The 11416-nt window shown below is 46.0% G+C and overlaps 1 protein-coding gene across 2 annotated transcripts in view; it reads left to right on the plus strand.

Annotated features, from left to right (window-relative positions):
* The window catches only part of GNB5 (G protein subunit beta 5), a 47759-nt gene that overhangs the window by 4787 nt on the left and 31556 nt on the right, over window positions 1–11416 (plus strand). The window lies entirely within an intron of this gene.

Raw genomic sequence — 11416 nt, forward strand, 5'->3', positions numbered from 1 at the left:
GCGAGGCGGGCCCTGGGACCCAGACCGGCCTCCCTGGGGGAGCGGGATTAGGGGTGCTGGGCCGCGGGCCGCAGCCAGGTCTGCGCCCGGGATGGGCCCCCTGGTTCCAGGGCGTCAGGCGAGGCGTGGTTTGCGGCCCGGAGCCCCCGGTTGCGCGGCTGTGGGCCCCGAGCCGGGCTGCCCTCGGAGGCGCCGGACACCTTGCAGAGACCCGCCCGCTTAGCGGAGACCGTTCCGCCTCTGGGCGGGGGCGCCTGGTGGTAGCCGCCTCTGGCCGCCGCTCCAACCTCGTAGGGTCTTGGGATGAGTTCTCTCCATCACCTGCCTGGAAGATGCGAACTGACTGCATTCCTGCCGGGGCTGAGAGCCCCGGGGAACCGGGTGGGGTGGGGTGTCAGCGGTAGCAAGCGCAGCGAGCCCTTGTGGGCGCGGCCTAGGGTAAACTCCTGTTCTGTTTTTTAATCATTTGGCTGTCTCCATCGCTGTTGTTTCTTTTCTCAGTTTTGTTTTTCCAAGGAACCAGACTCTTGAGTTAAAACCTAATTTTTCCAATCTGCCCCCTTTCCTTGGGAGTGGAGAACCGGGTGGGGGAAGGAAAGCAGAGGAGCCTACCAAATCCTACCGTTTACTTCACTTAAGGCTGTTTAAGAAGCTTTTGAATGGATGCAGTACGATTGGCATGAAAGAGCAACAGCAATCTTAAACAACGTACTTATTGACCACTACCGTTAATTCAGAACCGGCTTCGTGATTTTTGTGAGGGAGCAGTTAAGTAACCAGGTAAACTGACTCTTGGCGGGATCAGCTTCCCTTTACTCTGTCAGATGGTTTGTCCTCAGCAGTTTGGGCTCAGAGCCAGGCTTGGGGTAGTGGCATTATCTGATTATTTTTTCAGCTCCCAGGATGGCAGCTCCCCTTTGCTGAGCACAGCCTCCCCATGGTACCCTCAGGCACAGCTGTACATCTGCTCCTACGCCTCCTATAAAAGGCCAGCCCTTTTATATTGTTTGGAAAAGAAACATGCGGTTCATGCTGGGTCGTTTAGCACCTGATTCCTTTCTTGATAGAAGCAGATGACTGTGTGCTGTGCTTTTTTTATAAGGGCCTCCTTCAGAGACACGCTAAACCCCTATATCATTTAGGGATGTGTCCAGCTACAATGAACTATAGACCCCAAATAAAGTAGCTAAGCAGATTGGGAGCTGTTTTCCTTGTGTAACAGGAACAAGGGTAGGTGACCACCAGCTTTGGTTCAGCAGCTCAGGGTGCCATCGGGGACCCACCCTCCAGTCTTTCTTCTCCACCACCACCCTGAGAACACTGGCATTTGCCCCCATGATTACTGTAGGAACGACCACAGCTCCAAACATCACCTCTGTATCCAGGGCCACCAGCCTCTTTTTCTCCTTCTTATCAGGAAAGCAAAAGTTTTCCCCAAATCCTCCCTTCTTCCAACAGATTTTGTACTTTATTGGCCAGAAGTAGGTTACATCGCTACCACAAGGGAGTCTGGGAAAGGAAGAACTGAGTTGGGCACATTGTCATCCCCAAATAAAGTTGGGTTCCTGTTATTAGGAAGCAGTAGGGAATGGAAATTGGGAGGCAGTGGACAGAGTCTGCCTCATTTCCCTCTGCAAATCCCTACATTCTGCAGATGATGTCGATGATGCTGTACGTGTGGTGTTAGTGCTTCTGAGGTAGGTCGTCTGACTTCTGCATTTTACAGATGAGGAAACTGAGCACTGCAGTCAGTGGGTGGTGGCACTAAGACTCCAGCCCAGACAGCCAGAACTCCAGCCCAGCCTCACTTCAGCTTTTTGGGCTCTGTGCAGAGGAGATTCTCCAGAAACTCTCTTGATCAACAGTGAAGACAGCCCACTAGGAATCTGTTAGCCTTTTCTGTGACTTGGGAAATGACCTTAAGGCAGAGAGCTCTTCAAGGTAGAGTTTTTCAGCAAAGACCCATGTCCTGCCAAGGATGCAGTACCCTCAGAGGCCAGAGCCAACTTTTGGAACCACAGTGGAAAAATCTACCCCCACCTGCATATAAGTTAGAATCTTAGAATTCCAAAAGACCAGAAGTCATATGGCCATGTTCCCCTTTACTCCCCCTGAAGCTTCCACGTCGCTTCTCCTGTACTCCTGTATAAAACCTTTTCTCCTTGGAAGTTCCTGTCATTCAACTGACATCTGTTTTCCCCTCCTCCATGCTGCTGCCTGCTGGCCTCCCAGCCAGGCTGCCTCATTTCTTAAGGACTTTGTTTGGCACATGGCTTGAGACTTCCTTGCCTCCGCCCTGCTCCATTCCTGGTGTCTTCACAAGGGCGATCGTCCTAACATGCTGGCCTCTCTCTCCCTCTCCATCACAGTCTCCTGGATCCCTTTGGAACTCAGAGCTGCTCCTCCTCTTCTGACCAGCCCTCCCCACCCCCCCCAAACACACACCCAGAGATCTCCATGATCTAGATCACTAGACTCTTCTCTCTTCCAATCTCTCAGCCTCTTAATGAGCCTGCCATTCTTGCATTTGGGTAGTGTTAGATAGATGGCCCTGTAGCCCGTGCTCCAGCTCCAGAAGCCTTTTCAGGCCACAAGCTAAGATGACCAAGTCATCCTGGTTTGCCTGGGACTCTCAGTTTTAAAATGGACAGTCCTGCATTCTGGAAAACTTTAGTCCCGGGCAAACTGGGACAGTTGATCAGCCTTCTGTTAGCTCTGACTTGCCCAAATTCTTGCCTAAAAACACAACAAAATAGTAGAGCATGAACTTGGAGGAAAAGCAAACCGTACCCAACTCTGCACCCTCACTTCTTCAGCTCCTCTCCTTTGATCCTCAGACCAGCATCCGTACTGTTGAGCCCTCGTCCCCAAGTCAGACCCTTGGCTAACATTACATAGAGGAAGTGGCTGATACGGTTGGCTCAAGGGGAAGTCTGGCTACATCAGACTTCAGAGCCCCAGCCCTAGTGCCTCTGCCTTTCCCCATCCTTCCCTAGAGCTTCTTCCTTCTCCCAGATGTTTCCCCTTATTGCCTTCTGCTTACCTTCTTTCATGGGTAAGTGCTCCCTTGCTTGATTCTAAGACATTTTAAAATCATGAGGTATAATATTTAGCTTGTATTAGTTTCCTATTGATGTTATACAAATTTCCCGGAACATGGCTTAAAGCAACATACATTTATTCTCTTATAGTTCTGGAAGTCAGAGGTCTAAACTGGGTCAGTCGGACTTTATTCCTTCTGGAAGCTGTAGGGGAGAGTCCCTTCCTTGTCTTGTTCAGCTTCTAGAGGCCACTTGCAATCTTGGCTTGTGACCCCACATCCTCTGACCTCCTTTCTCTCATCACATCTTGACTCTGGTCTCCCTGCCTCCCTCTTACAAGGACCTTGTGATTACAGTGGGTATACCTGTATAAACCAGAACAGTCATCCCATCTCAGAGCCCTTAACTCAATCACATCGCAGAGCCCGTTGTGCGGTGTAAGGTAACATAATCACAGGTTCCAAGGATTAAGACATAGACGTCTTAGGTCTTATCACACAGCTCTCAAAACTAGAAGGGTCACCTGCTTCAGCCTCAGTCCTCAGGCACAAAACGTTTCCTTTTGTCTCTGCGCAGCCCATATGGATGAGGAGACCGCTGAGGTCCAGGAGGAGTTCTATTCCTTCAGCTGCCCTAAAGTTCTGCAGCTACTCTAGGGGAGAATGGGGAGCAGACTCCTAGTATATAGCTCTCCTTCTCACCCTGCTGGGCCATCATTCACACAGGTAAGATTTACATTAAAAATTAAAAAAAAAAAAAAAAGAGGGGCACCCAGGTGGCTCAGTCAGTTAAGCATCTGACTTTGGCTCAAGTCATGATCTTGCAGTCCGTGGGTTCGAGCCCCTGTCTGGCTCTGCACTGACAGCTCAGAACTTGGAGCCCGCTTCAGATTCTGTGTCTCCCTCTTTCTCTGCCCCTCCCCTTCTTGCACTCCATCTCTCTCTCTCTGTCTCTCAAAAATAAATAAACATTAAAAAAATGTTAAAGGAAAAAAAATCCATGCATGTGTATGAAAAGGTTTCAATATTAAGTTTTAAAAAGTCCCAAACAGTATATATAACATGATCTCATTAGCTTAAACAAGAGATGCTTGTGTATGCACTGAGTTTGTGGCAGGATACACAAGAAACTTGTTATCTCTAGAGAGGGCCCAGGGAGGAAAGGAAGTAGAGGTATTTTTCACCTTATACCCATCTGTGCATTTACTGTGTGTATAATAAAAAATGAGTACTGGAACAGGAATCAAGATCAAGGGAAAAAAAGAAGAAGAGAGTTCAACTTTAAGGAATCCTTAACTTGAAGTTAAACTGAGGAATGATCTGGAAAACTGGCTGCAAGAAGAGCAGAGGCGTGCTGTGTTAATTTCAGCCACCATGTACCGGCAGCCTCCTGGGGGTGGTGGGGGGCTTCTTCCAGATTCCCAGCTTCTTTGGGGGCAGATTCTCATCTAGTCTAGGGAAAAACAACTCAAAGAAGATTTCTGTAATGTCTTTGAGTACAAACCCAGATGACATTTGGGCAAATCATAGGACTTCTCATCAGATGCTATTCACTTTTCTAACTGGTCCAAATGTAACTTTGTGAAAGGGTTTATTGTCAAAGACTGTATTACGGCTGGAGCCTTGGACTATTCTGACTTTATGGTGTAGGGAAAAATCTAGGAAAACTGAATTTCTGGATTAGTCTGAAGCAAATGTGTTGGCTGACTTTTTCCATGAAATATGCTGTGTCCTGAAGGTAGAAGTAAATTTCCCTACAAGCTAATCCTCTCCCTGGTGCTCTTCCACGTGCTGCCCAAAGCCATGAGAGGGAGCAGAAAGCAAACCTGCCTTTCATTCCATCTTCCTTTGCTCTGGCTCTGCATTCATAATTGCGCACAATCTAGCTAATGCAACTGGCCCTAGGGCACCATCGTAATAACCAAATGCCATGGGGCCTGGGTGGCTCAGTAGTAAAGTGTCAGACTTCCGCTCAGGTCATGATTTCATGGCTGGCGAATTTGAGCCCTGTGTTGGCCTCTGTGCTGACAACTCAGAGCCTGGAGCCTGATTCACATTCTCTGTCTCTCTCTCTCTGCCCCTCCCCCCACAAAATAAATAAACATTAAAAAAATTAAAAATAATAATAAATGAATGTCCACCGTAGCATACTTAGAAATATAGAAGAAAACAAGCCATTCGTAACCCCACCACCCAGAGGTAGCCAGTTATAACATTTTGATATATTTCATAGCTTATGAATTTGTGTTTGTGTATATATTTGTGAGCATACTTGGGATTGTACTAGATTTAGAGGTTGAGCCTGGTTTTAACCTGACACAATGGATTAAAAGCCCCTCATGTCAGTTTGCCGTTCTTTTTAATGTCAATATTTTGAAATTATTGAATGGAGCCATGTAGTACTCCCATCTGAAAGAGTACCATAGCTTAGCCTTTTTGGTTTCTAATTAGGGAATTCTGGGGAGGTTTTTTCTGTGTGTAGCTAATGGATGTTTTGGAGCAATTCCAAAATCTCAAGCACAAGTGAGGAAATGTGATTGCAGATGTTTTCCTTCCATCTCAGTGTTTGAGGATTTTGTTTTTATCCTACCTCATTCAATCTGGGGGTAGAATCAGAAAGAATGGTTTTTAAAAATTTTTTATCTGTATTATTAATTTAAATATAGTGACATGCAGTGTCACATAGTTTCAGGTGTACAACATAGTGATTCGACAACTCTGTGTGTTATGCTGTGCTCATCACAAGAGTGGCTACCATCTGTCACCATGCAACACAGTATCATTGACTATATTTCCTATCCCCTTGTCCCCTTTTATCCCCATGACTTACTCATTCCATACCTGGAAGCCTGTACTTCCCACTCCTCTTCACCCATTTTGCGCATCCCCCTACTCTCCTCCCCAACAGACCCAGTCTGTTCTCTGTATTGATGGGTCTGCTTCTGCTTTTCATTTGTTTGTTTTGTTTCTTAAAGTCCACATATAAGTGAAATCATTTGGTATTTTTCTTTATGGATCTGACTTATTTCACTTATCATAATACTCTCCAGGTCCTTCCATGTTGTAAATGGTGAGATCTCACCTGTTTTTATGAAAAGTATTTCATTGTGTGCATGGGAGGGTGTATGTGTGTGTGTATATATATACATACATATATATATAATATATATATGTATATACATACACCACATCTTTATCCATTCATCTGTCGACGGACACTTGGGTTGCAAAGTGATTTTTTTTAGAATTAGCTTTGGATAAAGTTTCATCCTTGATTCCTTAGATCTTCTTCCAAATAGTGGCCATCAAAAGACAGTATATTTGTGCAAAATTTGGAAAGTGATTCAAGATCATTTTTTAAATGGTTCTGTTTTCCTGATGAAGACTTCTCACTTGCCTTCGAACTTGTCTAATGTATGACCAGTCATTTTCACAATGTCATGTTCAGGAAAACTTTACAGCTTGTCCCTGCTTGGGTTATTCTTTTCCTGGCCTTTTGAAATGATGAGAAGGACCCTAATGCATATTTTCACTTCACGAATTTATGTGGTTTGGATTTTCGTGAATGGGCCCACCCACTACACATTTTACTTTCAGTTCACATGTGCAACAGATTATAAAATAAATAGCAAAACTATTCCCTGAAAGTTGAAAGGAAGCTATATCTTCTTGAAAAGTGCATTTTTGCCTGAAACCAGAATGATAGATTATTTTCAGGGCCCCGTCTAGATAAACTCCTAACACCCTCATTTTACAGAGGAAGGCACGGGCTAAGAGGAGACATTTGTTTCTACTAATTTATAAGTTGTGCCTTCCCCTCAGGCCTCACTTTCCTTTTCTGAGAAGTGAGAGGGTCAGGGCAGCTCACTCACCTTGGGGCAAGAAGTGTGCTGAGCACATATGCTCCTGAGCCTGGAGTCCTCCCTCCCCCATTCATCAGCTCTGCTTAGCTCTGGCTATTTTCTGCCCTGGACTTCTAGTAGGGTTCTGTCTGTAAGAGAAAGTAGAGGCTGACAGGAGGAGGAGCTGATGGCAACTGAAAACCCCTGCATCATCCACTTGCCAGACCCCAGGCACCAGACCCCAGCAGCACGCCTGGTGCCCCGCACAGGGTGTCTAGGATTGGTGCTCAGCCTGACTTGTTGATTTACTAATTTCTCTTCTGGTTCTAACTTTGCACCGGTCTCCCAGCTGGGTAGAGGCAGAACCAGGATGAGGATGAATTTTTTGATTTCCAGACTAGAATCCCTAACCCAGATCCATTGCTCTGATTATATCAGGAAGTAGGGGGATCCAAGGTTGGGGTTGACTAAGAAGCCATTGTCACCACCTCACTTTGTCCTTGATTTTCTAAAGTATTAGAGGTACCTGCCCAGAACTTATACCACTATGGGAGGTGTTTTCTGTTCTTAGGGGTCTGAGTGTACATAAGGTCCTTAGCCTCTCTGAGCTTCTCCTTCCTTCTTTGTAGAAATAAGGGTTAGCCTGTGGCCTCAGGCTGTGTGTAAAGCCCTCAGCCCAGCACCTGTCCCCCTAGGAAATGTGCACTAAATGGCAGATGTTGGCAACGTGCATTGAACGCCTCTAAAAATGTGCAATCCCTTTGACTCAGCAATGCCATGAATTGGCATTTATCTAAGGAGGTAATGCAGTGCAAAGGTATCCAGGCAGCCCTAGAACAAAGTGCCTCCCAGTAGGGAATTTTAGGGTTGTGGTATATCCATACAGTGGAGTGTCATATAGTCGTTTAAAGTGACAGACAAGTCTATATGACATTGACATCCATAAATATGTCAGATGAAAACACTGGTTCCCTCAATTGTATGTGAAGTGTAGTCTGTTTGTACACGTATACACCTGTGCACACGTGTGCAGACAAAGGACCTGGAAGGATTCACACGACCTGTTCAGAATGGTCAGGCTAGGCAGGGCTGTAAGTGATCATGTTTCTATTTAAAATTACTTTCAATGGGTGTGCATTCTCTTCTATAATTATATTAAAATAAATCAAGAAAAATCCTTCTCCCTGTCCCTAACCTCCTCTTTCCACTCTCTCATTCTCTCATCCCAAACACAAAAGGTTTTCTGGCCCTTCCATGTCAGAACCCCTCCCTCCCCCTTCCAGGTTGCATTGTGTCCAGTTTTCTATTTACCAGGCCCTAGGACCCCAGCTCTACGGCTTTGGTTCCTGTTACTGCCTGTTAGGCACTTTAATTCGCTTCCTGCATTAAACCTCAGAATACCTCAGTGGATCAGAGCGGTGTCTTCTATTTCACTGAACAAGAAACAGAGATATAGAGAAGCTAGCTTCCTCCCTCCCTGTTCCTTACCCCAACTCCTATGGATCCTTCAAAACCAGGTACCTCTGACATCTTCTGATGGCACACCTGCCAGCAGTCAGCCCTGTCACCCTCGGCTCCCTGACACCTCTGTCACCCGCACTGCCATGGTGATCTGTGTGCGGGCCTGTCTTCCCCCCTGCACACTGTGAGCTCCATAAGAGCAGGGACTGTCTTACTCTTTTCTGTACCCAAGCATCCAGCATAGTACTTGGCACATAGTGGGGGTTCTAGAGGCATCATTTAAAAAGCTGTAACTTTTTAATTTAACAGATGTGAGATTTGCCAGATAGAAACAGGATGAGTGGGTTGGGAATAAATCTATATATGGGATGGGAAAATGCAGTGAGAAAAAATAATTAATAGTTGGGATATGGTCAGATTCACATTATGTAAGGAGGGCCCTATATAGGTAAATTTAATTAAAAAAATTTTTTTATGTTTATGAGAGGGACATTAAATAGCTGTGATTGTCCTAATGCAGGAAGAATATCGATGTGAAGTGTCAAAGTAAAATACTAAATAATATATGCTCACAACTCTGAGCTGGTACAGACGTGTAAAGGGCCTATACTCTGTTTTTAAAACTATATTCAGTATGTTTTAAGGAATGCATCTGTAAAAAACTCATGTGTTGTTTGTGACAATAAAGAATGCAGTGTCAGCCAAAACATGGAAAGAGCCTAAGTATCCATCAACTGACAAATGGATCAAGAAGATGTGGTTTATCTATACCATGGAATACTGCATGGCAATGAGAAAGAATGAAATCTGGCCATGTGTAGCAACATGGATGGAACTCGAGGGTGTTATGCTGAGCGAAATCAGTCAGGCAGAGAAGGACAGATACCGTATGTTTGCACGTATAGGTGGAATAGGAGGAACTTAACGGAGGACCTTGGGGGAGAAGAAGGGGAAAAATAGTAGGGGAGAGGGAGGAAGGCAAACCATGAGACACTCTTGAATGCCGAGAAAAAACTGAGGGCTGATAGGGGTGGGGGGGAGGGTAAGGGGGGTGATGGGCATGGAGAAGGGCATTTGTGGGGGTGAGCACTGGGTGGTATATGGAAACCAACCTGACAATAAACTCTTTAAGAAAAAAATAAAATCATTTTTAGTTAAAAAAAAAAGAATACAGAGTCTTAGCAGAAGTGATAGCATAATAACTGCATATTCAGGTAGTACTTTTTTTTTAGATTTTATTTTTAGGTAATCTTTCCACCCAACGTAGGGCTCTAAGTTACATCAAGAGTGGCGCGCTCCACCGAGTGAGCCAGCCAGGCACCCCTCATGTAGTACTTTATAATTAAGCAAGTATTTTTTATAGTTTGAGTTTCCACAGAGACTTTTAACCTGTTCACACATTTGTTCTTTTATCACAAAGAAATGGGGCAACTACATGAAACCAAGACTTCTTGGAGAAGTGGCTGATTCCAAGGCCAGAGAAGGGAAAGAATGGGAGTCTATCATAAGTTCTCAGGGAATGATGCAGACGGTCATGTCAGAGGTCACGGGAGCCTGCTTGACAGGCCCCTGTGAGCAAGTCGGGCAGTAGTTGAGCATCAAAATAAATAATAATTCTTACTCACGGTAAGAATCCATGAGTCCATCTAATATAAATGGATGAATAAATACATTGGAGGGGAGGGAGAGCTCCTTTTATTAGAAAGCCACCTAAAAAAGCAGAAGGAATGATGGCATTAGGAAAATCACTTGCTAACCATCATCATAAGCCATTCTAACAAGAATCATTAACAGATGATAAAACTAGAGTTTGAAGAGTGACGGGGTATTTGTATAGTCCCAGAGTACATCCCCACAGGACACTTCATCATTACAAAAGGCAAAATGGTAACTGTCCAGTGAAGACACTGGCAGACACCACCTTCACCAAATGGTCAGCATGAACAGTGCCGGTGACGGTGGACTAATGGATAACAGGTGCCTCCTGACCAGGCGCGCTGGCAGGAGCTCAACATCGGTCTGTGGTGTTGCTACCAGACACATATTACCTGAATCTAACCTTGAGGAAGCAAGAGACAAGCCCACATTGGGAAACAAAGTCACAAACCTAAAGAAACATGACAGCTGAGTGCAGCACATGACCTTCGGTTTTCTTTGCGGTAAAGCCATTACTGACACAATGGAGAGTCTCTCAGGAAGGTCTATAGATTAGACGTAGTATTGTTTCAGTGTTGATTTTCTGACTTTGATAATATACTGTGGTTATGTAAGGGAGTGCCTTGTTTTTAGGAATTACACAGTGCAGTGTTTAGAGAGAAGGAAGGGAGGGCCGGCCAGGGACGGTGGGTTTCTGAGAATGGCTCTGTTGTCACCGGCTTGAACTACAGTCCAGTCTGCCCTCTCTGCCTGGGCCTCCCACGAGGGAGGTGGCATTTCCCTCTCAAGTTCCAGCAGCTCCCGGGAAGGAGGAGGGCCGGCCACGGTGCCTCCCACCACCTGCTTTGCCCTGCTGTGCTGAGACACCACACCTTTCCTCGGCCGTCCCTTGCCTCAAATGCCCCTTTCCCTGCTTCCCACCCGCCTGGGGAAAGGCCCTGCTGGGAGGTTTGGAGGAAGGAGAAGTGGAGAGGGGTCAGGAGCCCCAGTTTTCCTTCTGGCTCAGCCTCCAATGAGAAGGGCAGTGGCACTGCACAAGGGGGAGAAGCCATGGGGTCCCCCATCCTCAGTTTCTTCACCTCTGGATGCAGGGCCTGGACTAGACACAGCCTCTTTGTGGGAACCTGGCTCCTTCTGATACTCCACAGTGATAGCCTCTAAGACGAGCCCCTCGAAAGCTCTCCCTTTGCTTCAAGAAAGAGGCTACAGTCCTAGCCCCTGAGAGATTCCTTTTTGGAGCTCCTCCCTGGCATCCGTTCATTCTGCAGGTCATGTGTTTAGACTTTTAAACACATTGCTAGAATATTGCTGTCTACTGACACCGTAAGTTTTCAGTAAACCCATGGCTGTACCGGTGGCTCCCTCATTCATTCTCGCCTGCAGCACATGAATGGAGCACCTACATGTCCCAGCATTG

Source organism: Crocuta crocuta, unplaced genomic scaffold (genome assembly GCF_008692635.1).
Source record: "Crocuta crocuta isolate KB4526 unplaced genomic scaffold, BGI_CrCroc_1.0 scaffold102, whole genome shotgun sequence".
Classification (NCBI taxonomy): Eukaryota; Metazoa; Chordata; class Mammalia; order Carnivora; family Hyaenidae; genus Crocuta; species Crocuta crocuta.